Raw genomic sequence first — 23,230 nt, forward strand, 5'->3', positions numbered from 1 at the left:
CAAGACACAAATACACTTGTAAAAGTATACTCTGATAACACCCCACTTCAATATGTGGTATTGGGGGGCCACTGGTCTATCACATCAGTTGTTCAAAAAATTGGCCAGGGAGTTTGGCACTGTGTGTATCAGACTGAATGCAGCAAAAGAGGGAATATTGTTGCAGGACACAAATACACTTAGAAAAGTATACTGTTAAACAACACCCCACTTCAATATGTGGTATTGGGGGGCCACTGGTCTATCACACCAGTTGTTCAAAAAATTGGCCAGGGAGTTTGGCACTTTGTGTATCAGACTGAACGCAGCAAAAGAGGCAAAATTGTTGCAGGACACAAATACACTTATGAAAGTATACTCAGATAACACCCGCTTCAATCTGTGGTATTGGGGGCCACAGGCTTATTACACCAGTTCTACAAATAATTGGCCAGCAACTGTTGTCACTGTGTGTAGCAGAGTTAACACAGCAACAGAGGCCAAATGTTTTCAGGACTACAATACACTCTTAGAAAAGTATACTGTTAAATAACACCCCACTTCAATATGTGGTATTGGGGGGTCACTGGTCTATCACACCAGTTGTTCAAAAACTTGCCAGGGAGTTTGGCACTGTGTGTATCAGACTGAACGCAGCAAAAGAGGCAATATTGTTGCAGGACAGAAATACACTTAGGAAAGTATACTCAGATAACACCCCACTTCAATATGTGGTATTGGGGGGGGGGGGGGCACTGGTCTATCACACCAGTTGTAATACATTAAAAGCGCTTTTGCCACTGTTTGTAGTATTGCTGCAGCAACGCTCAGTCACCACACCTGTCACAATGCTGCACAGTGCACAATACTAATCCACTACAATATGCCTTCTACAAAGTATATTATACTGTGGATTACCCCCCTCCCCCCCCTATATAGTGCACTGCACACCAATACCAAAAAAATTGCAGCCCTTTAAATGACTTTTGTGGACATTAACAGAGCGATCTAAAAAGGTTTTTTATAAACTCTAATAATCTATTTATTTTATATGCAAAAAAACAATCATAACTGATAATTTCGGCAAACATCTAACAAACATGATGGAAGCTGATTCAGGCAGGTGGTTGATAACCAGAGATGTTATCATGATGAAGTCAGAGTAGAGGACAGCAGAATCACTGTGAAATGTATTTAGGATAGGTTTCATCACATAGCACTTATAATTGGAACTTCCTGAACAATTATTTTATTTAATTGGCTAATGTGAAAAATCTGCAGGTAGGGTTTTACCAGCTTCTGCTCTTATTCCTTTACATCTACCTCCTCAACTTCCCTTTCTGGATCAAGCAAGGATTCGGTCGTTTAGTATACACATGAGCCCTCTGTGGCCAAATATTCAGTGGATAAATGCCCCATGCCATAAAATTTCAAAACCAAACTATTTTTTCTAAAGCCAATATATTTATTGGGGGCCAGTCTGCTCCCATCACCATGGCAGGGACATTGAAGAATGTATAGTATATAATAAAAAGCCACAATTATGTCTAGTTGATGTAATCTAAGAAAAAATTATTGTAAATTATTGCTGGGGCAGATAACTTTAGCTTCTAATAGTTGAAAACGTTTTTATCATTCCCCCCCCCCCCTCTTCATTCAAGAGTCAATCACTACTTTTATTGCACCTCTCCATCCCTCCATGGTACCTGCTTTTGCAGCTTTGCACCCTTTAAAGCTAGGTTCACATTATTGCGTTTTCTAGTGCGGCTTGCGTTTTTCAGAAACCCAGTGCAAGCAATTTAACATGATTTCCTTTGGGTAACGTTCACATCTATGTGGTTCCTGCGGGCATGTTTTTTTTTAGAAAGGGTCTGAGACTTCTTTCCCTGCAGCGGTTTACATTTTTGGTCCAATAGACTTCAATGGGCCCATATCCAAAATGCAAGTGCTGCGTGTGTCCTGTGGCTTGCCTGCTTTTTTTTACAGCATTTTTGCTACGTTTTGCGGCCTGCGTTTTTGACCATGCTTCACTGCAAACACCTCCCGCTGACAGACTTCCCATGCTACCCTGCAAAATTATTGTATTGGCCTAAACAAAAATACAAAACGCATGAAAAACACAGGTACAAAAATGCAACATGCACCACAAAACGCATATAAAAATGGAGCAGCTGCAAACTGCATAGGTGTGAACCTAGCTTGAATAACCAATCAGGGAAGTCTTTATGGATGAGTGATCATTATCTGCAGTACTAGTCCATCACTTGACATCTGAAGCATAATTATAAGACAGATTAGGGAAGAATGAGGAGAATTTCTGGGTAATTTACATACACCTGGAGTTGTTGCTGTAATTAAATATGTATTTACCTGTAAATGCTGAAGTCTTGATACCTGCAAGGAGACTAAATTCAATCTGAACTGTCTGAACAAATGGTATATCTGAGCCTGCTATATTAATGGACAGCCAACGAGGGGACATTAAACCAATTGCATAAAGTGTCAGGACAAGGTCCTCCGTCACTGAAAGCATAGCTTCCAAAAAAAACCTATGTTTCTGGAACAAAGCATGATGAGGTTGCTTATAAATTAAGAAACATTTTTAATTGTTTTAGGTTAATATGTAACGTAAAGCTACTAAAATGAATTCTTAAAATGGACAAAAATAGAATGGTTATTTATGAACAGTAAAAAGAAAATCAGTAAAAAAAAATATAAAATATAAAACTGAAGAAGGGAAGGAAGTGGTTAATGAAAATAATTGATGGTTACTGAGTGTTAATAAAAAAGGGTAAGTCAAGGTGTGGAAGCACCACAAATAAAAATTCTGGAATCAGAATATTTTTTTTTTATCCTTTTTATTGGTTTACAAATGAATCATAGAAGCACGTTTCTTAAACCTGCCTAGCATGCTTAGCTAACAATGGTCACAGGTTGTCAGCATAAAATGTTCATTTTCAGGTTTTGGGAGCAGACTTGTGGTTTGTGATTTCTATGTTCAGAGGACTGCCTCAACACTTCAGTTAGTACATAGGTGGCATGGTGAAATGTCTGAGTTCTGTTTGATAAATGAAGAGCCATGGGTACAAGTCCCCGAATTCACACTGTCTGCATTCAGAGACGTCTACCCGCACCTGCACCTGCACTCACACAGATGCCAAATTAGGAGCAGTGTCCGTGTCTGTGTACTTGACATGTATAGGAATGCCTGCATGATGAATCTTAAAGCGTAACTCCAATTTTGTTGAGAAAAAACATTCCCCTTTGGGTGATCTCTGTACAGTACAAGGATTTTAACAAACTTTGTTGCAGATTCCTACTTTTGTTATTCTGAAGAAATCATTGTTTGTTCCTCTGTGCTAAGTGGGTCAAATGGGAGTGGTTTCATAATTATCTATCAGATGTGGCAGCTGCAGGGCTCTAATGAGGAACGCTGCTGGGCCTGCATCCCTTTAGACGTGTTCCTATTGGGGGTATTTCACCAAAAATGACATTTTTGTCGCAGCGGATGCCAGAAATCTGACTTGCATGTTAGGCAGACTTCTGGGAAAATTGGTGAGCCAATCACACAAGTAGGAAATTATGTTTCTGGGGTGTGGTCAGTACACATTCTGTGTACAAAACAGCTCCAGGTAGCCATATTGCATTGCATTTTCAGAAAATTACAATGGCTGCAGATTGAAAAGGAAAGGTAATTTTTAATAACTTCTTTTTTTATTTCTCCCACGAAAGTGGAGTTTCCCTTTTTATATCCAAGAGAAGTCCTCAATCCCTATATCCTAATCAAACTCAATGCCCACATAGCCTGCATTTTGCCTTGCATTACATTTTACCATTATGCATTAAAATTGCACTAAAAACGCATCATGCTCTTTCATTAAAATGCATATGTACTTAGTGTGTCTAACACAATTGTTAAATTGGACCTAAAGCTTCTGTTCTTTTAAAGCCGTGTAGAACACTACTGAATCAAAATCCATCAGATCACTCCTTGCCATTCTTTGAGAAAGCTCCAAATGGGTGATAACATACCCTTTATTACTGAGCATACTTCTAAAGTCGCTTTCATTATACTTTACCATATGAAACCTCTCTCCCCCAACCACATAGAACGTGTTATTTAAAACTCCATAATACATCAAGCGCCCGCCAGGTTTTAGAAGCTTTGAGAATTTCCTGAAGTTTCTCACAAAATCTTCAAGGTCTTTGCTGATGGTTTCCAGAATACACCAGAACACGAGGCAGTCGGCTTGTGGTAGCTCAATTGGGTCTGTGAGATTTTCCTGGTTGAGATCGAATTTTACAGCCCTGAGTCCAATGTCCTTGTCCTCACATTGGTCACTGGAAGGAAGAAGCATATCCCTTGTCACTTACAGCACTTTTCAACTGATATTCTAAGAAGCACTGAGTATATAAACTCTGAGCTGGTAAATACTGCTAACATTTCTGAGCTGTAGATGGCTATTCACAGTAAAAATGCTTGAAACTGGGTAAAGGAAACAGGACATTTGGATTTTTTTTTGTGAAACTATGGTTGGGGGTAGGTTACTGTTCCAGCAAACCAGCCTCTGACAACCAATGCTGGGCCAATGTATTTTTAGAGTTAGGTTTTATTTAGCCATGCCCTTTAGGATTGTTAGAGCAATCTGGCTGCACCTACTATTCGGCAAGTTGCTCTGTGTCCACTACTTTGTAAAACAGAATTATTTGTTTTATCTACATGTGTAGACAGACTTGTTTAAAGTACTCGACATTTCTACTTGAGTAAAAGTACAAGTGCTCGATCAAAAAGTGACTTAAGTAGAAGTGGAAGTGCTCGCAGAAAAAGTTACTTAAGTGGAAGTACTAAAGTATTCAACATTTTTTTTACTTAAGTATTGCAAGTAGTTTTTTCAAAAAAATTGCTACTTAAGTACTAAAAGTAAAAAGTACCAGTAGTTTTGGAAAAAAAATTCTACTCAAGTACTGAAAGTAGAAGTAGAAGTACTGTGTTATGTAGTTATTAAAGAAAGAAGTCAAAAGTTTGAACATCATATTGTTTTTTATTATTTCAAATGATTTATTCAAATGATTAACCTAAAGGACAATCACAATTCCTTAGGCTGTAACTTTTTGTAAACAAAAAAACAGATAAAGTATGTCCCTCCCTTCCCCTTTTAAAGCATCCCTCCTTCTCTTCCCTGCCTGTTTTTTTTTTCTCCACAGCTTATTGGTGCGCAAAATCATATATAAACCAATGTGATATACAACAATATATTCCAATAATGAAATAAAGGAAGAGTGTATGAAATCAAAGTCAATAAAAAGTTCAAAATATTGTGAATCTTCAAATATATATATGTGACAAAACAAGATGAATATAATTTCATATCTGCTGTTAATGGGAAAGAACCTCCCAACCAGGGCCGGCCTTAGGTGTTCAAGCTCCCTGTGCGAGCTGATCCTGTGGCGCCCCCACCAGCGCCCTGCACATTTTTTCTTGCACTTTTTTTGCACTTCATTTGACTTTTCTTTTTTATGATCACTACAAACTTAGCCCCCCTTACATTAGAGACCCCCCTTGCATCAGAGACCCCCCAACAACAGAAACCCCCCAACGGAGCCCCCTTACAAAAGAAACCCCCCACACAGAGCACCCTTACAGCAGAGACCCCCCATCCCCCACAAAGAGCCCCCTTTACATCAGAGACCCCCCACACAGAGCCCCCTTACATCAAAGACCCCCACACAGAGCCCCCTTACATCAGAGACCCCCCCCCCACACACAGAGCTCCCCTTACATCAGAGACCCCCCCACAGAGCCCCCTAACATCAGAGCCCCCCACACAAAGCCCCCTTACATCAGAGACCCCAACACAGAGCCCCCTTACATCAGAGACCATCCCCACACAAAGCCCCCTTACTTTAGAGACCCCTCACACAAAGCCCCCCTTACATCAGAGACCCCAACACAGAGCCCCCTTACATCAGAGACCATCCCCACAGAGCCCCCCCCATAGAGCCCCCCACAGAGCTCCCCTTACATCAGAGCCCCTCCACACAGAGCTCCCCTTACATCAGAGCCCCCCACATCAGAGCCCTCCCACACAGAGTCCCCCTTACATCAGAGACCCCCCCCCCACACAGAGACCCCCACACATCAGAGACCCCCCACACAGAGACCCCTTACATCAGAGACCCCCACACATCAGAGACCCCCCACACAGAGCCCCCTTACACCAGAGACCCCCCACACAGAGCCCCCTTACATCAAAGACCCCACACACAGAGCCCCCTTACATCAAAGACCCCCCACACAAAGCCCCCTTTACATCAGAGACCCCACACACAGAGCCCCCCTTACATCAGAGACCCCCCACACAAAGCCCCCTTACTTTAGAGACCCCTCACACAAAGCCCCCCTTACATCCAGAGACCCCAACACAGAGCCCCCTTACATCAGAGACCATCCCCACAGAGCCCCCTTTACATCAGAGCCCCCCCCACAGAGCTCCCCCTACATCAGAGCCCCTCCACACAGAGCTCCCCTTACATCAGAGCCCTCCCACACAGAGCCCCCCTTACATCAGAGACCCCCCACACAGAGCCCCCTTACATCAGAGACCGCCCACACAAAGCCCCCCCTTACATCAGAGAACCCCCCATGTTTCCCTTAACAAAGATGGCCACCAGTGCCTCGATCGCACTGCGCATGCGCACGTGCCTCTACTGCGCGGCCGCCGGAATCCCCGCCTCCCAGCGCTGAGACGTCAGCGAATGGAGACAAGGAGGGGAGGAGCGGAGTGGCCGAAGGCCACCACACATGTCAGAGAGCCGAGAGGCGCATGTGGGAGCACTCCACGCCGGCCCAGCGGAAGCCTGGAGCGGAACAACGCTACCCAAATGGCCAGAGACCAGGTACCCATGAAAAAGGGGGGTATCTTTACCTTTGCCTTCCTATAGAAAAGGGGAGGGGAGGGGGGAAGGCAGAATAGGGAGGATAATTGAAAGAGTAGGAGAGAGCAGTAAGGAGGGAAACCAAACAAAAAAGAAAAAGGGAAAGGCAGAGAAAAGTAACGAGTAACGATGCAGCACAAAAAAAAATATCGGAGTAGAAGTATCGAAATCATCGAAAAAATGTAGTGAAGTAAAAGTAGAAGTAGGAGAAAAAATTCTACTCTAGGAAAGTACAGATACTGCATTTCGGTACTTAAGTACAGTACTTAAGTAGTTCTACTTCGTTACTATACATCTCTGTGTGTAGGTGGGTGGAGTGTTGCATGGTTCTCCCTTGTTGCAGGCTCACTGGGGGTCCAACTGAGTATCTTTTACATGGGCCTACTGCATTCAAAAAATGCCCCTACTTCCCTTTCTTCCCCTACGCATTTTTCTCCTCTCCTTTCATCACCTCCTCTCTTCTTGTCTTCTGTCCTCTCACCTCTCCTAACCTTCCTTCCTCTCCTGTCCTCACTTATTCCGTATTCCCCTCTCTACCTGTCTTTCTCCGCTCCTGTTCTTTCCAGCTTTCTCTCCTCCCCTCTCTTCTCTCAACTCTCCTCCACCCCAATTATTAGGGATCAGGCCCAGACTGGCCATAGGGCACACCGGGCATTTGCCCAGTGGGCCAGGGCCGTCTGGGTGGGAGGGGTGGCATATGTAGGAACGGATCCATCCATTTCTCTCCTGCGACCGCTGAAAGTCTGCTTCTCCTCCTCCCTCTCCCTCTCCCGCAGGCATCCAGAGGCAGCATGAGAGAAATAAACAGAATGGTTCCTACTTATGCCGCCACTCTCATCCACTGGAGGACATTCAGGTTTAATCTATGCAACCAGGGCTGCCCATAGGGAGCTACAAGCTCCCTTTGCTTTTTTCCCGAAGTGTAGCCTCCTGTGGCTGGCAGACCTGATGGTCTATCTCTCAGCCGGTAGCTTCTCCACTGGCCACCTTCACTTACTCGAGCAGGTGGTTGTCCATGCTGAAAATAGTACAGGACTCTCGGAGGAGCATACGTGGTGACCCTGGGAGTCTTCACCACTACCCATATGGTAAGTGACTTCTGCTGCAATTTCCTCCAACATTATTCTTCAGCTCCCTCCCCTCCCTCCTGTAAACTGCTCACTGCTCCCCTGTATACTGCTCACTGCCCCCCTCCCCCCCACTGTATACTGCCCACTGCCCCGTATACTGCCCTCTGCTCTCCCCCCGTATACTGCTTACTGTACCCCCCATATACTGCTAACTGCTCCCTCCCGTATACTTCCTAGTACTCTCCTCCTGTATACTGCTTGCTGCCCCCGTATACTGCTAACTGCTCCCCCCACTGTATACTGCCCACTGCTCTCCCCCTGAATACTGTTTACTGTACCGCCCCCTGTATACAACCAACTGCTCCCTCCGTATACTGCCCGCAACTCTCCCCCCTGTATATTGCTTGCTGCCCCCCATTTACTGCTAATTGCTCCCCCCACTGTATACTGCCGCCATATACTGCCCACTGCTCTCCCTCTGTGTACTGCTTACTGTACTGCCCCCCCCCCACGTATACTGCTAACAGCTCCCCCCACTGTATACTGCCCCCTGCTCTCCCCCTGTATACTGCTTACTGTACCCCCCCTGTATATTGCTAACTGCTCCCTTCCATATACTGCCCACTACTCTCCCCCTGTATACTGCTCACTTCCCCCATATACTGTTAACTGCTCCCCCCCACTGTATACTGCCCCGTATACTGCCCACTCCTCCCCCCCTGTATACTGCCTACTGTAACTCCCTGTATACTGCTAACTGCTCCCTCCCGTATAGTACCCCCTGCTTTCCGCCTGTATACTGCTCACTGTCCCCCCTGTATACTGCTCACTGTCCCCCCTGTATACTGCTCTCTACCTGTATACTACTAACTGCTCCCCCTGTATACTGCTCGCTGCCCCCCCCTGTATACTGCTAACTGCTCCCTTATATGCTGCCTACTGCTCTTCCCCTGTATACTGCTCACTGCCCTCCCCCCACTGTATATTGTCGACTGCCCCCCCCCATATACTGCTCATTGCTCTATCCCCCACTGTATACTACCCACTGCTCTCCCCTGTATACTGCTCGCTGCCCCTGTATACTGTTAACTTCTGCCCACTGCCCCCGTATACTGCCCTACTGCTCACTGCTCTCCAACCGTATATTGCTCATTGTCTCCCCCCCCACTGTATACTGCCCACTGTTCCCCCTCTGTATACTGCTCACTGCCCCCCTCCCCACTGTATATTGCTCCCCCCCCCCCACATTTATCACTGCTCACTGCTCCCTCCCACTGTATAATGTTTCACTGGTGGAGCTTTAGGGTTAGCAATAGCGACCCTGCCCATGCTGCAGGGAGCCAGTGTGGCCTCCCTGTCATTAGGAGCAGCACCAGGGGGTTGCTACAGAGCCTCAAAAATATTGCTAGCACCCATTGGGGGGCTGCGGGGCCCCTGCATTCCACCACTGTGGGGGGCCCTGCAGCTGAACATATAAAAGGGTTCTGCATCGGGACATTAATGAAGGGCCCCACAATGGGAGTAAAGATCCCAGGATCAGTGTGAAGGACCCCAGAGGGAAGGACACCAGGATCAGAGGTCAGGGGAGAACTTCATAGTTTCTTGCACCAGGGCCCTGAAGGTTCTAATTATGCCTCTGCTACTATCCATCTTATTTCTGTTAGCCCTGAGCCCCTGTCCTCTCTCCTGGTTCCCCTGTACTCTCTATGGGCCCCTGTATGCTCTCATAGACCCCCCTCCTCTCCTGCAGCGCTGCTGAGTTCCCCCCTCCCCATTCCCGCCAGGTGCTGCGGGAACCTGTCAGGATGAGTGAGGAAGGGGCTGATAATATGTAATTTACTGGCCCCTTCCTTGTCTGTATGGACAGTCAGTGATTGGCACCGATCACTGACTTTGTCCATTCATAACTGAGGCATAGTAAACACTGTTTACTATAATTCAGTTTATGAATGAATGGGAAGTCTCTTTACAGAGCTATTCATGTTCATTCATTCTGTGCAACTGAGGCTGCAGAGATGTAGATTCAGGGCTGTGTCCTCAATCTCCTTACTCTGTCTTAAAGGTGAAACATCAGAGGTCTGTTTAGACTTCTGATATCTCACCAAAGCCCTCCAATGAGGCTCGTAAAAAAAATTGTAAAAAAATAATAAAATAAAAAAAATAAAATAAAATAAAATAAAATTGTAAAAAATAAAAATAAAAAACAACTGACACCAGTGGCAGGACTACCAGGGTCGCAAATGTTGCACTTGCGACTGGGCCCTGGCATTCACCCCCCAATCTCCCTGGGCTCAGGGCTGCTCAGTCTAAAATGGCTAGGCCTATTTTTTTGTCCCAGTCCGGGCCTGTTGGGGTTCACATGCTACATGTAAAAATAAAGATTCTTCTAGCATTATTTTATTTGATATTAGTGAAGTATAAAGGATTTGTCATCATCCTTTTTTTCCCCCTTGTAATATCACCTGATTTACAAATCTTCCCGCCAGCTGAAATGGCTAATTAAAAAAAAATGTTTTACAAATAATGCCTGCTCCCCTCCCAGCATTACTGGCTCATCACTCCAGGAATTCAGCCTGACTGACAAAAAAAAAATAAAAAAATTGGCAGATACTTTACCTTTTTTTCTGCCATTTGTGTACCAAGTGTAGTGGTGTGCGACCAACTAAATCTCCAGTTCGGCTGTTCGTCCATTTTTTTACTTCTACTATACAGTGCTCAGTAGGCTTCAGAAGGATGATATCTCTGAAATATTTCTGCGCTGAATAGAGATGGTGAATGACGGGTCCAAGGCTGATGTCAAACAACACGTTTCCTTTAAAGTCACCTGCAGCAAAAGATTCAAAACAATCTTCAAGGAGAGCTTTGGTCTGGTCTCTATACACGTGCATTTGAATTTGGAACAGTTAAAACACAACTGTGTTCTACCTGAATATGCTAAATTGCCAGCAAGAATAACACACTATCCTGCCTTCAATTTGTACATTAAATAATGTTCACACACATCCTATAACAAGAAATATGCATCAATTATACAATGTTCTAAAAATTATGCAGCACTATCAATATAATCCATGAAAGGAATGGACGTATTTTTAAAGGGTCTATTTATTAAAAAACTGATATTTCATTTATTGGTAGGTGCTGGAGAGTTAAACCATCTACCAGTTTCTTTTACATCTTCAGCATTCTATTAATAAGATCTCTATGCTGAAGTCCCAACTCTGCAAACCTTCTGTGCTACTAGGGGCTTCCACTGTCCCTAGAAGTAGTCCTGATTGTACACACCTGCTATGCCTACTATTATGGGCTACCACTAACATAGCTCCCAACTGTCTCTGATTTTGAGAGACTGTCCCTGATTTTTCCTCCTCTTTCCTCCTCATTTGTCCCTCATTTTGGTCTGCTCTATATAATTGTATAATAAATGCACTATTTATCTTTCAAAAAGTGTGAATAGTGAACAGTGAACACTTTTTTCAAAAAAAGTGAATAGTAAAAAGCACTGGTGGGTTTAACTAATCAATATTCATTATTTTTTGTATAATTCTCTTTTAACCACTTAAGCCCCGGAGGATTTTCCTGCTAAACGACCAGGGGGTATTTTGCGATTCGGCACTGCGTGACTTTAACAGACAATTGCGCGGTCGTGCGACGCTGTATCTAAACGAATTTGGCATCCTTTTTTTCCCACAAACAGAGCTTTCTTTTGGTGGTATTTGATCACCCGTGCGATTTTTACTTTTTGCGCTATAAACCAAAAAAGAGCGTACATTTTGCAAAAATAACAATATTTTTCACATTTTTTTATATGAAATTCCCCCAAAAAAAATGTAAAAATCAAAATGTTTTAAAATTTTCGGCCAATTTGTTTTATGCTACCTATGTTTGGTAAAAAAAAATCGCATAAAGCGTATTTTGATTGGTTTGCGTAAAAGTTATTGTGTTTACTAACAAAAGGAAAGCTTTCTGTCATTTTTGGTGTTTTTTTTTTTTTTTAACGTGTAATGGCGGCGATCTGCGATTTTTTTCGCGGTACTGCGACATTGGGGCGGACAGATCGGACCCTTGACTGACATTTTTGACACTTTTGGGGTTACCAGTGACATTTCTACAGTAATCAGTGCTATATATATGCACTGTTACTGTAAAAATACACTGGTAGTGAAGGGGTTAACTTTATTTGGGAGGGAGGGGCTGTGTGTGTCCCTAGGGGCGTGCTTTCTACTGTGATTGGCTGTGGCTTGAGCTGTAAGGACACTGATCAACGGATCTACATAGTAGATCCATGTGATCAGTGTTTTTACAGCGAGGAGAATGACAGGTGGCTTGTTTACACAAGCTGCCTGACATTCTCCCTCTCCCCCGACGATCGCCGAGTGACCGGCGGACATCGGGTCCGCTGGTCACACGCGCGGGGGGGTCCGTGACCGTGCGGGAGCGGGAGCGCGCCTCCGCGGGCACGCGCTCGCTCCCCAGAGCCTCACAGGCGAGCGACGTAGACCTACGTCACTCTGCCTGTGAGGGGCTGACTGCCGCAGTAAATATACTGTGAGCAGTCGGCAAGCGATTAAGGGGATGTGGCAGGATGTGTGTCCTATGCCTAAATACTTTTGCTAATAGGTGTCCCTCATTCCCATCTCAAAAAGTTGGAAAGTATGACCACCATCCCTCCATTGAGTTCATCAGTTTGCACACCTGCTGTGCCCATTATAATGCTCTCCCACCATTGCCATAACAGTGTTATTTGTTTTACAATCTAGACTAGAGAATGCAATTGGAATAGCTGGAACACACAGAGGTGGGTGGGGACAGTTAAAACTTCCAGGAGCACATAATCAGGCTAGAAATTATGGCAGGGAGACCTTGTTGGAGTATTCAACACATGTAAGAAGCCATGGGCCAAGTCAGACAACCAGCATCTCCCTATAGCTGGGTTGATTTACCTTTTACCACATTTAGTTGTATGATGTTGTGCTAATGCTCAGCCTCTTTATGCATATTCTTATACTACAACACGAAGTTAAAATTATCATAGGATCCTAAAGAGTGGCTCACTAGCAGTTCTGCTTTATATCTACCAGGTTTTTCTAAAAATTATTCTTTCAGTCTCAGTCCTTTCTTTCCTTGTACAAGACAACTCTACAAATAGTTAATGCTTCATTTCTCCTAATATATACATCCTGCACAAAGAATGTATCATTCAAAAAGAGCTTTACCTACCCGATAAAAATGCTTCGTGAAATTTCTTTGCAGGATACTTCAAAGCCTCATGAGTAAAGGGCATTTCCGGTTTACTGGAATAATATGTGTCTAGGTATTTTCGAGGAATGGAAGCCATGTACATGGTATAGTTTATGAGAGCTAGGATCCATTGTGTGATATTGTTATCTCCACTACAGCAATCTTCCAGTTTGTCTCCTATCTTCTGATGCATGGAATAGAACAACTATTTAAATATTAATATGACTTCATTATAATGCCACCCAACATTAGTACATTGTGACTCAAGTCATCATGCTTTGATAGCCAAGATTCAGGTGACTGCATTGTGATCAGCCAAGATCCAGGTGACTGCATTGTCTTCAGCCAACAAAATAAATATTTAAAATACACTGTATCTGAAGCTAAACTTTTTTTTTAGTTTTGGAAAGAGTAGGAAATGGTTAGTCCTCACTTAGCCAGTTGTCAGCATAACAAATGTCCCCTAAAATTGCTTCATTGCAAACACAGTAAAATGTTCTTTTTTTCTGCATCTAAAATGCCTTGTATGTTTTGCTTTGGATAGAGTAAGGGTTAAAAATGTTATTGATGTAGCACCCTCCTAGGGTAGGATGCTAGGTATATTTAGCTGTTGGCCCCTTCTGCAATCAAGGTAGCAGTGATTGTTTGTTCTGGCCTGATCAGGGTCTCAGACACTGAGAAATTGATTGCTTCTCACTGCCTCCGAAAGAAACTTCAAGAGCTTAGGGTGGGAGATTTAAATGAACCAACCTAAATTTTTATTGTGTTACAGCCAATCCCTGGAGAGGATTGTCCTGTAGGGGACTGTGATGGGGATAAATAGTCTGAGAAACTGAAGAGCAGGGTTGCTTCTCCCCAGGAGGTTACAGGGGTTCAGGACTACTGCTGTCAAGTAGCACATGGACTGTACAACTGCTCTAGGAGGCCTCAGAAGTTCCAAGATTACATGGACTTTGCTTAGTACCAACTGCAGAACTGCACCACCGGAAATCCAGTCCTGAGAGGAGCCATCACAGTCACTGGATTGTGTCCGGTGGAAGCTGGAAGGCGGTTCTAGGGACTTGCAAATTTGGTCCTTGAGGCTGTGTGCTGGAGAACTGTGCTGGATACCAACCACTGAGTATTGCACAAGGTAATCAGATGCCCAAAAGACTTGGTCTTCAACTTTACCTTATGGCCCCCAGCTGTGAAGTTTTAGACTGTTAAAAAATCACCCCATGTTTTTCAGCTGTTACATTTCGGACTGCTCAATAATCACCATTATATGCTAAGAAACTTTGCTACATGGCCTTCAGCTGTGAAGTGTTTACTCGTTCAGTCATTTCATGGTCATCACATATGAAGGTTTTAGACTGATCAATAACTGGTGTACATTTAAAGAGAAGATTGTCCTCTGGTTGTTAACCGTTTTGAAGTATCTTATGTTCCTAGCCTCTCTCCTATTGCAAACTTTTTTCCAGCAATAAACTACAAAAATGACAAACCTAGACTGTGTCTTTGGATCTAGTTTGAAAGGATTGGCATTTGATAGCCTCTGTACTATAAGGGAAGAACAAGTTAGTACCAGCTGCCCCAAAAGGTTACAATCTAAAAAGTATGACTTCTGTACTATCTCCTTCAAATTTACAAATGTAGCTCAAACCCCTGACAGGCCCTACAGATTTATCCCAGGTTCTATTCCCAATTTAGAGCAAAGCAGCCAAGCACACAGAAAATCCCACAGTCTCACGACACAATATCCAGGCAGTAATATCTCTTTAGGGTTTAATGTTCCTTGAACTTGGTTGGGGTGCAGGGTAAGCCTTGGGATACTCCAAATTTTGTGCACAAAGTAGCAGAGGACACTCTCTGGCTTGACTTCTAGAGACAGGTTAACAAACAATTTAGGTGACTCCAAACACAGGAGCAGTCCTAAGTCAGCAACCCTGGAACAGGTGCTTGAAGGTTTAAGTAGCAACAATCACTAGGGTCTCTCACTCCGGCCTACTATGTCTCTGTGTAATTGGATGCCTCTGTCCTCTGACTGGACAGACACTTCTCCTGTGAGCCTCCAGACTGGATCCTCATTGAACCCCTCTAAATTGGCTCCAGCTCCTCTCAGAAAATAGGCTCCCCAGGTCTCACCGAGCTCAGACCTTGATCAACTCCTGCAGACTTCAGCTAATCTGCCCAGAACGGCAGCAGCCCTTCAGGCTGGGTTTTCCCCTCCTGGACAAGGATTTCTCACCCCAGGAATTAGCTGAGACCACATGCCTAAGGTCTGCCTTTTCCAGTCCACTACATTCTATGTAGTATCCACTAGAAGGCAGGGGAAAGTAGTTGAGCCTGCAACAGCAAGACCTAGAACGGCCAAAACAATTATCACACAATGCTCCACTGATTACAAAGGAGCTATAAAAGACTACATTTACCTTAACCTCTCTAGTAACCTATTCTAGGAGGGTGCTACACAAACAATGATGCAGTGCAAGGTCCTACTTAAACCATTCAGTCGATTTATATCCACACAGATAAAGCTAATAATAATCGCACTCAGACCTGTTCTGTAAAGTGGATGATGGTGAAACATTGCCAAAACATTTTCTATAGTTCTAATAAAGATTACTGGGGCTCTAAAGTTCTAATGAGTGACAGGAATATACCCCAGCATTTAAATCTGTCACCTTAATCCAATCACCAAGGAATGCGTCAAGGCAAATGTTGACCGTCCAAGAACATGACAGGATTACAGGATTGTGAAACAACCCTAATCATGGTGCCAAGATATGTGGGATAGCTGTTTGAGTTTATTTTGAGTGAATTACATAGTTTAAGTCTGGTTGAAAAAAGAAAGGACACATGTCCATCTAGTTGAAGCAATGATCAAATCGATTGAGCAAATTGTTGACTGTTCGTAGGATAGATGGTAAAACAGCGTTAAATGTGGGTGATAGTTGTTGAAGGTTCCCAACTCAGTTTAGGGATGGTTGTCTGGTCAGGTAGGTCTTCCCAAATAGTTGTTAGTAAATCTAAAGGAGATTTATTCCTTTTTTGGACGCAGATTAGTTATCAACAAATAATGCATCCATTATACATTTGTATGCTTTTGAATTTATTATGACAGAAACTGGAACTAAGAGTATAGAAAGTATTATGCATGTAATGTCTGTAAATATTGACAACTACAAACCAGAAGTATGAACACTACATATTCGCCTCCTAGTACAACAGTCTTTTTCTTCAGTATTAAAAATTCAGACAACAATGTAAAGAGTTATATAAGTTCATTAAACAGTACTATTATGTGTTTTAATGACATCACATATCCAGATTCCACTCAGGAGGCCTTCTGACTCTTTTTTTTAATCAGAAAAGAAGTTTATTGAAAGTTTAACATCCACTACAAAGCATATAGAAATAACCAACAGGGGGTACAGGCACCACCCATTTACAATAGTCATATAAACAACGTCAGAATACAGTACAACATCAAACATCAGGACCAACATTACCCAACATTATCTAGCATATCGAGAAGCATGCCTCCGCTCCACCACACCACCCACCATAATGTAAGCAACCATTTGGGATTATGAGGGGGGGTACTTTAGGAAATCAGCATGCGATTCAAAAGCAACACAGTCTGAGAAAAACTAGGAGTATCTAGCCAAGGATGCCATAGTTTCTCAAACTTGGCAGCACATCCCCGGTGCTGCCAAATATGTTTTTCCAACCGGAGAGTATTGCCTGTTAGCTTGACCCATTCCTCCGCGGTGGCAGAGTTAGGGGAGTTTCAATTTTGCAGGATAAACTTGCTAGCCTGAAACAGCGCCCTCCCCACCGCCTGCAACGTAACATCAGCAACGGAGAGATCCCCGAGTATCCCCAATATACAGCTCTTAGGGTCGTCAGTTAAAGAGATCTGGAAAACTCTGTTAAGAGTGTCTATGACTGTCCTCCAGTACAGGTGAAGCTTTGGGCATCGCCATACCATGTGAATGAGGTCTCCATGGTCCCTACTGCATCTAGAACACGTGGTGGAATCTCTGATACCCATGTTAAACAACTTAGCTGGGGTGTAATGCATTCTGAGGAGAAGATATAGTTGGGATATCCATTGCGCCACACTAAGTGAACAGCGGTGGACAGCCGCTAGGGCCTCCTCCCACTGGTCATCCTCAAAGGTGTCCACATCCCTTTCCTATCGGGTAGCGGCCGTGGTCGGGTGGCCTCCCAGAAAAATTGTCAGCAACATGTGGTAGCATTGGGAAATGAATACTTTGTACGAACTTCACGAACATAAGTAAATATGGGAGTAGGGGATAAGTGCCACAAGTCCGTTCCCTGTTAAGCCCGCACTGCTGTAATGTTTCGGTACCTTTTGGTACCCTAAATTACACTTTCCACAAGTGTATGCGCCTTACCATTTACTTTTGGAAAGGTGCGCATACACCTTTAAGACTGGAGCTGTCATCACTCAGCGCCGGACTAGATGGCTATTTAAGGCGTCGGTTCTCACTCACATGTGTTCGTTCAAACACCCTTATCTGGATGCTAACCTTGCTTGAAGCTTCCATGCTTGCAAGCTTACTTCGCTGACGGAACCTCGCTGCGCTGATCCCTGTATCCCGCTACTGGATCATCCGCCTCTCCTGAACCACCCTTCGGCTGTATCGCTAATAGTGCTAAGTACCCCGCAGGGGAATTCTCTATAAACTTATACTAAGCTTAGGAAAGGTAGCAAAGTGTGGGGCCAGGAAGGGATTTTAAGGGTACCGTTATACTAAGCTTACACTATCTAGCTCTGCATAGTAGAGACTGTTTATCACATCTGCATAAACTAGATTGCTAGCTCTTGAGACTACTGCTACTTTTCTGCACTGGGTTGATCTCTTTTGTATGTCCACCTGCTATTCTATCATCTGCTATCATACAACATTGCTAAACCTTCCTGCATCCATCTGCTACTGTCTCACCTTCAAGTGTCTATCACCTACCATCTCCACTCAACCTATCCCTCAACCTTCATCATTGTGTTACCACATGCATAAAGTCACTCTAAGAACCAGCTTGCTAATTGTGTGTATTTACTGGCTGAAATAAGACCTTCCACACATGATGAGTCATTGAGGTTGGGAATGGTATCTCAGCATATCTCTTACATGGCTACTGACGTGGAACTATTTCTGCAGCTGAAAATCCACACCATATAAAAACGCAGGAGCGTTACAGATTGAACGAACCAAAAAATGGATTCAGCAGAAATAGTTCCAGAAATAACCACTCAGGTGACACAATTAAAACAGCAAGTATCTGCGTTAATACACGCACTTGCTGAATTAAAAGAAGACAATCAGGCTATGTCGCAGCAGGTAATTAGACTGACACAACTTACCTCTGCTCAGTCCCCTGAACCCAAGATAAATCCCCCTTTGGTATTTACAGGCGATCGCAAAAAATTTCGCGAATTTAAAAACGCATGTGAGTTACTTTTTTTGCTAAAACCTCGTACCTACCTTACTGATCACATTAAGGTTTGTACTATTATTTCTTACCTATCAAGCGATCCTCGAGCCTGGGCAGATTCTCTTTTTGAGAAAAACGACCAGCTTCTCAACTCCTATGCCTTGTTCCTGGCAGAGCTCACTAGCCTATATGATGACCCCAATAGGCAGAGTACTGCTGATCTTCAGTTAAGATCCTTGAAACAAGGAAGGAGGCCTGTGGAAGACTTTGTCGCAGAGTTCAAGAGATGGACCCTTGATTCAGAATGGAATGATGCATCTCTGAAAACCCAATTTAGGCTTGGCCTATCAGAAGCCGTTAAGGACGAGCTCGCCCGAGCGGATCTGCCAAAAACCCTGGATGCATTAATACAACTCAGTATTACCATAGATAGAAGACTACGAGAAAGAAAGGCTGAAAAGATGGGAATGCCATTTTCCGTTTCCTCTCGGAGTCTGGCCGTTCCTATGGAGGTAGGAACCATACGCCCACCGCTATCAACTATGGAAAAAGCCAAAAGACGAAATGAAAATCTCTGCTTGTACTGTGCATCCCCGGATCACAAGATAAACGTCTGTCCCCTAGTCAACAAAAAGAAGGGTGAGTGTTCACATGTCTCCCTAGGAGGATTGACAACTTCATTCACTAACCCCTATGTTACGACACCCCAAAGTATGAAAGGGGTTACAGTCATCTAGGATAATCCACTCCCAAACACCCGGACAGCTATCGACCACTTCAATCCGCCATACATGAAGCACATCAATAATTCCCCCCCAAGTACGAGACAAGGCTCTGTAGTGAGGTTTGATCAAGAGTAACTCTCTTCTCTTTTACTGCAAGAAACACACACTTATATATACTTTGAGAATACCACATGAACAATGACTGTGTAATTATAGCCAGGTGAGCTCATTAACATGCTTATCAATAGTCTCAGACTCTATTAACATACTGTCCTATTTTAGACAAAAGCACTGAGTTAATCAGTAGACATTCTTTAGGAGGGGGCTGCTGGAAGCAATCCCCTCCTCAATCTGCAGCTAATACCCATTGAATTTGCAGACATAGTGACAACCTCTTTAAAGGAATTTGGAGCGTAGCAGCTAAAACATAGGGGAACAAAGTCTTTTAAAGCCTGGTCCATAGTCCAAAGGCAGCAGGCGGGCAACCAGGCTCCTCCAATGCAATGGGGCAAGATTGGTCTCGTCACATCTCTCCCCCTTTCCAAAAAGACTAACAGGGTACCTGACCTCCTGCCGGTCAGTGCCCTCGTTAGTCCAGCAGCCCACCCACAAAGCAGAAAACACAGTACAGCCCACCCACAATAAATGGTCACTACACCTGGGTAGAGGAGAAATTTGTCCATGTCCAGGTGCCTCACCTTGGCTGTGTGGGAGACTGGCAGACTGCCTTGGTGGGTTGCTGAGTGGGCAGAGACCAGCGGTACTCTGCCCTGGTGCCAGCGCTACCACAGAAGTAGCCTGGTTGGAGACGGGTTGTTGGAGGGGGAGACCGACTGTCTCCCCTTTAGATACACCATGCTGCTGTGGCGGAAGACCGACTGTCTTCCCTTTGGCTAAACAGCCCTGTTGCTGGGGGTCAGGACCGACTGTCCCTACCCCCTGTGCTGTGAGTGCAGAGACCACGGTCCCATCTGCACTGTTGGGGGGCTTACTGTCTCCCCCTGGTATGTTAAGCTGCTGCTGTGGGATGGAGACTGGGCTCCCAATTCCCAATAGCTCAATCTGCCGCTGGGGGACAGGACCAACCGTGTCTGCCCCCTGTAAGTCAATCGGCCGCTGAGGGATGGAGACTGCGCTCCCAATTCCCTGGATATCACTCTGCCAATGGGGAGAGGGGGTAACAAGCTCCTCTCCCAAATATACTTCCAGCCCCTGGGGAGGGAGACCGACTGTCTCTGCTCCCAATACAGTGTCCTGTTGCTGAGGAAAGGAGACTGGGCTCTCTGTTTCCTGCAGGACACTCTGCTGCTGTGGGATGGAGACTGAGCTCCCAATTCCCAACAAATCAATCTGCTGCTGGGCGACAGGACTGACTGTCTCTGCCCCCTGTAACTCAGCCTGCCGCTGGAGAATGGAGACTGGGCTCCCAATTCCCAATAAATCAGGCTGCCGCTGGGGAATGGAGACTGGGTTCTCCTCTTCCCTTAACTGTACCTGCCGCTGGAGTTCCTCCCAACGTGCCAGCTGGCCCTCTCTCTCTGCCCTGTCTAGCAGAGTCCCGAACACTAAGTTCTTCGCGAACCGCTTGGATCTCTCCAGTGGATTGGGTCCGAAGAAGCTCATCCGTAACCACATCATACGGTCATATTCTTTCAGAGAATATCTGTACTCCACTGCTGGTTCCATGCTGGTGCTGTCAGGGTCGCTGTACTGGGACATGCGTTGCCCTCAATTGTAAAATCCAGAGCAATGGTGTCCCCTGTAGCTGTCCTTCTGGCTGTAGGATCGATCCCGTCGCTTGCCACCAATTGTTACGACACCCCAAAGTATGAAAGGGGTTACAGTCGTCTAGGATAATCCACTCCCAAACACCCGGACAGCTATCGACCACTCCAATCCGCCATACATGAAGCACATCAATAATTCCCCCCCAAGTACGAGACAAGGCTCTGTAGTGAGGTTTGATCAAGAGTAACTCTCTTCTCTTTTACTGCAAGAAACACACACTTATATATACTTTGAGAATACCACATGAACAATGACTGTGTAATTATAGCCAGGTTAGCTCATTAACATGCTTATCAATAGTCTCAGACTCTATTAACATACTGTCCTATTTTAGACAAAAGCACTGAGTTAATCAGTAGACATTCTTTAGGAGGGGGCTGCTGGAAGCAATCCCCCCCTCAATCTGCAGCTAATACCCATTGAATTTGCAGACATAGTGACAACCTCTTTAAAGGAATTTGGAGCGTAGCAGCTAAAACATAGGGGAACAAAGTCTTTTAAAGCCTGGTCCATAGTCCAAAGGCAGCAGGCGGGCAACCAGGCTCCTCCAATGCAATGGGGCAAGATTGGTCTCGTCACATCTCTCTCCCCCTTTCCAAAAAGACTAACAGGGTACCTGACCTCCTGCCGGTCAGTGCCCTCGTTAGTCCAGCAGCCCACCCACAAAGCAGAAAAAACAGTACAGCCCACCCACAATAAATGGTCACTACACCTGGGTAGAGGAGAAACTTGTCCATGTCCAGGTGCCTCACCACGGCTGTGTAGGGGACTGGTAGGCTGCCTTGGTGGGTTGCTGAGTGGGCAGAGACCAGCGGTACTCTGTCCTGGTGCCAGCGCTACCACAGAAGTAGCCTGGTTGGAGACGGGTTGTTGGAGGGGGAGACCGCCTGTCTCTCCTTTAGATACACCACCATACTGCTGTGGGGGAAGACTGACTGTCTTCCCTTTGGCTAAACAGCCCTGTTGCTGGGGGTCAGGACCGACTGTCCCTACCCCCTGTGCTGTGAGTGCAGAGACCACAGTCCCATCTGCACTGTTGGGGGGCTTACTGTCTCCCCCTGGTACGTTAAGCTGCTGCTGTGGGATGGAGACTGGGCTCCCAATTCCCAACAAATCAAACTGTCCATGGGGAGAGGGGGTAACAAGCTCCTCTCCCAAATATACTTCCAGCCCCTGGGGAGGGAGACCGTCTGTCTCTGCTCCCAATACAGTGTCCTGTTGCTGGGGAAAGGAGACTAGGCTCTCTGTTTCCTGCAGGACACTCTGCTGCTGTGGGATGGAGACTGGGCTCCCAATTCCCAACAAATCATGCTGCCGCTGGGGAGGGAGGACACTGCTCTCCTCTCCCTGCACTTCACACTGCCTTCCTGGCATATCACTCTGCTGCTGGGGGGCAGGAACAACTACCTCTGCCCCCTGTAACTCAGCCAGCCGCTGGGGAGGGAGGACGCTGCTCTCCTCTCCCTGCACTTTACACTGCCGCTGGGGAATGGAGACTGGGCTCCCAATTCCCTGCAGGACCGGTGGAGAGACCTCGGTCCCATCTCTACCGGCCACCTGGGGTTCTTCCCAGTAAAACTTTACCATGTCATCCCTCCTGCTGAGCCTTCTCATAGTGTTGGAACAGCTGCTGGTAGCCCTGTTCTAGCTCCATCTCCCGGGTCACCAGGTGGACCAGGTCTTGCTCAATTTCGTGAGCGTCGTCCCAGTCATACCTGCTCTCCCTCCACTCCAAGAGATCATTGAACCGGGCTTGTGTAGGGCTCCCAAATTCCAGCTCTGAAAAAGACTCCCATAACAAGCCAGGACCATCAAACTCCTCTCCCTCTGGCTTGTCATGCTCGGCTGTCCAGGGCAGGTACTGTGCAACACACCACCACAGCGCCTGGTAGGCATCCTCCAGCCACATCTCCTGCCATACCCGGAGCTCCAATTCTTTTACCCATTCCTCCCGGGGCTGCTCCCCCAGGAAGGGCATCCGCAGGGCTACACGCTTCTGCAACCGCTGGTCTTCCTTGGGGAGTCTCTCACCCCGCTGGTACTCCA

At 45.4% G+C, this 23,230-nt stretch overlaps 1 pseudogene across 1 annotated transcript in view; it reads right to left on the reverse strand.

Moving 5' to 3' along the window:
• LOC309568755 (nicotinamide N-methyltransferase-like) overlaps positions 1–13,357 on the reverse strand; it is a 30,385-nt pseudogene extending 17,028 nt beyond the window's left edge. Inside the window, exon 1 of the transcript XR_014226126.1 lies at positions 13,206–13,357. The product of XR_014226126.1 is annotated as a nicotinamide N-methyltransferase-like (transcript). The remainder of the gene's footprint in view (positions 1–13,205) is intronic.
• Positions 13,358–23,230: the final 9,873 nt, after the last annotated feature.

This window comes from Pelophylax lessonae (assembly GCF_965119305.1).
Source record: "Pelophylax lessonae genome assembly, chromosome: 12".
Taxonomy (NCBI): Eukaryota; Metazoa; Chordata; class Amphibia; order Anura; family Ranidae; genus Pelophylax; species Pelophylax lessonae.